Genomic DNA, 3,965 nt, shown 5'->3' with positions numbered 1-3,965 from the left:
AGAATACGCTCCAGCAGATCAGGGATCGGTTCCACTGGCCAGGAATAAATGCAGAGGTGAGGCGTTTCTGTAGAAGTTGTTTGGGGTCCGGGAGGTACCACAGGCTTCTACCGGATTCACCCCCTTTGAGCTACTTTTTGGGCGGCAACCACAAGGACTGTTAGATGTAGCCAAAGAAGCCTAGGAGGGCCAACAATCCCCACATCGAACTCTGATTGAACATGTACAGGAGATGAAGGTGAGGATAGACAGAGTGATGCCCCTGGTAAAAGAGCATCTTACAGAGGCCCATTGCGCCCAGCAGCGAGTGTACAACCGCCCCACTCAAGCTTGTGAGTTTCATCCAGGTGACAAAGTATTGGTGCTAATCCCAAATGCTGCTTGTAAATTTCTTGCATCCTGGCAGGGGCCATATACTGTGTCTGAGAAAGTGGGACCGGTAAATTATCGAGTTTGCCAGCCGGGACAGCGACAGAGAACGGATCTACCATATTAACTTGCTGAAGAGGTGGGTTGAGCCAACCAACCAAGTGGCGGCACTGGTCGTAAAGGAACAGGCTGTGGTGGATCTGGGAACCCAGCTTTCAGCTGCCCAGAAGAAAGAACTGGAGGCCCTGGTAAGCAGCTATTCAGATGTGTTTTCAGAGACCCCGGGCCGGACCAACATCCTATGCCATGAGATTTGCACCCCACTTGGAACCATCATTAGGCAGCAGCCTTACCAAGTACTAGAAGCACGTCAACAGGCTATGATGGAGGAAGTGGAATGGATGCTTTATTTGGGGGTAATTGAGGAATCCTGAAGTCCGTGGCCCAGCCCTTTAGTTATGGTGCCCAAGAAAGATGGGACCCATCGGTTCTGTAACGACTTCCGAAAGCTGAACGAGGTGTCCCAATTCGATAGCTACCCCAATGCCGGACGAGCTGGTCGAACGCCTTGGTAGAGCCCGCTACATTTCAACACTCTACCTCACTAAAGGTTATTGGCAAGTGCCATTGTCTAAGGATGCCAGAAAAAAGACTGCCTTTAGCACCCCTGGGGGGCACTGGCATTATCGAGTTCTACCCTTCGGCCTGCATGGGGCTGCAGCAACGTTCCAAAGGCTCATGGACATCGTACGACGGCCACACCGGGCTTACACTACAGCCTACATCGACGTGTTAATTCTTTCGGAACGTTGGGAGGACCAATTTGAGCGACTGGAGAAAGTCCTAAGGGAACTACGGAAAGCGGGGCTCACCGCTAACCCAATGAAATATCACCTGGGCCTATCAGAAGCGCAGTACCTGGGATACAGGATTGGTAGAGGCCTTATCAAGCCACAGGAAAAGAAGGTTGAAGCAGTGAGGCAGTATAAACCGCCTATTACCAAGACCCAGGTACGTGCTTTTCTCGGGTTGGCAGGCTATTACCGGTGCTTCATTCCTAACTTCTCCTCTATAGCCTGTCCTCTCACAGACCTGACGAAGAAAGGGAAGCCAGAGTAGGTACAATGGACAAAAGAGTCAGAACAAGCATTCCAGGAACTCAAAGCGGCACTCACCGCTTCGCCTGTGCTGCATGCCCCGGACTGCTGTTCCTTTATCTTACAGACAGACGCATTTGACATAGGAGTGGGTGCAGTTCTGTCTCAAGTCCAGGAAGGAGAGGAGCACCCCATTGTTTACATCAGCCGTAAACTCTCCCCTGCTGAGTCCCGGTATGCTGCAGTGGAGAAAGAAGCCCTGGCCATAAAGTCGGCGGTCCTGGAACTGAGGTATTACTTGACGGGTCGTAGTTTCACTTTGGTCACAGATCACGCTCCGCTGCAGTGGATGGCCCGGGCTAAAGATTCCAAGGCCCGAGTGACCAGATGGTTCTTGGCAAATCAGATTAAGTTATGGGTCAAACATTGTGATTTTGGTTGATCAGGGTCCAGGCAGTACTCATATAATAAAAACATAAAATTACAAAAACCATGTGATGTCCATTTCACAGGGTCTGAAGGGTAAGCATTCGGGCGCATCCTACCGAGACGCGTCCTTCCCGGTCCAGTCCTTCTGAGCTAGCTTGTAGGCTAGTGTCCTCCTCAGCAATTAAACACTAGAACTACGTCACACATTTTCCTGCCCCCACGTTCATTTTCGAAAATACTTACAACTTAACTTTGGAAAAATACTTTGTATTACAAATCTTTATATTAATTGGCTTTCTATTAATGCAATACAGTGAATGACAGCCGTCTGCAGATTGTCAGTTTAGTGTTAGTGATAAATTTACAGCAAAACAAAAGATAACATCTATGCTTTCATGTCCAAAAACATTATTTTTGGCTTACATTTCATCATAAACTCAGAAAAGCTCAGTACCGACTCGTTTTCCATCAGTTTGTTTTTGTGAATTTAATTGTGTGCTAAGGATTGTGGGTGATTTAGGGAAGGATACATCCTTGCAGCCTCCGGAAACACCCTTCGTTTCATGTGTCATAGAAGAGAGGCTCTCAGGAGTGTACATAAACATCACATCCTTTTGATTTTCCCGGAATAAAGTCCTTCACATAAAAATCCGGCTACAGGCTTTCATAGACAACATAGGAAGTCTGGGAAGGTCTCGTTTTTTTACGTTTTGTTACAAGCTGTTTACACATTGGCAATAAAGTGATTATAGGCCTACATGAAAATTCATTCTTATACATTTTATAATTTTTTTTTTTAATTATAGAAAAAATATGCTCTAAAAATATGTATTATTATTATAACAGATTATGCCAAATAATGGCGTGTGAATTTATTTTTGGGATACGGTCAAGATTCCCGCAGTGACAGACCAAAAATCAACATTTTAAGTGAGGCACAGACATTTGATGTGCTTAACTCTAGCTACTTTTCATGCTGTTGATTTTGTGATTGATAAAAGCTTAATGCGATAATTGAAATTTGTTCATTCAAAACCAGATTTAATGAAGTGATTCTGTGACTAATAAAGTGGAACCATATGGTTTTAAAATCAACAAGATTGTCTATTTATACTCGACGATGTTTGAATACGACTGATATCCCTTGTATTATCCTCAACAGCAAATGTTTCAGATGAAAACATTTGTAACGTGCATGTACAAACAAAACTCTGCCGTATGTTTTCATTTGCACTGGAGTGCTTCCCAGCCTCTGATAATACACACTTAATCACAGTTCATGTGAGGAGAAGCAGGGGAACTCAGCACAGAGTTTCCATAGATTGAATGCCGCGGGAAAAGGCCGAAATCGAAAGTAATCTGGAGTTTGGAAGGGAGTTTGCGTCTCCAATTCAGTCCAGTGATCCACACGCAACCACCATGTGCATTGTAAAGACAATTGCCACAGTTAATATTTTACAGGTTTCTCAGCATTTCTGTGAGAAGCTGAAGACTGAAGAAGTTTTTTGATAATGATCTTGGTCTTCGCAATTTATTAAAACGTGCCAAGTTACACATGTGCTTTCTTTTAAACACAAATCAACTGATTTTACAAGCCATTCTTTCTATGATTAGCCAGTCAGTTGTGATATTTTTATATATAAAGAAGGTTTAATCGTTTTCTTCTGTCTTTTCTATAATGTCATAGGAACCCCCATCACTATCTGTTTTTGCTTGTTTTCTACATTTTGGTGAATCACAGATAGAGGGGAGGGCAGATTACATTTTGTGTAGGGGTGTAATGGTGCAAGTATTCATAATGTACCGAACCATTTCGGTACAGGGCTTCCAGTACGGTGTACGTGTGTACCGAACGGTACAAATGCAATAACAGTAGGCTTGTTTTAGGCACGGAACATACTTAAATCCGAGTTCCCACATGAAAATAAGTATTCTGTCCGTTTTATCACGAAATTCAAACGATAAATGCCGTTTTGATGCTCTTTAATGTGACGTGACAGATCACAGTAGGCTATAGCACGGCAGCGCGAGTGAACGCAATCATCTCTTAAAGAATAATCAACATATGAA

The sequence above is a fragment of the Gobio gobio genome (genome assembly GCF_949357685.1).
Source record: "Gobio gobio genome assembly, chromosome: 9".
NCBI lineage: Eukaryota > Metazoa > Chordata > Actinopteri > Cypriniformes > Gobionidae > Gobio > Gobio gobio.
Note: the sequence above shows the minus strand (reverse complement) of the source record.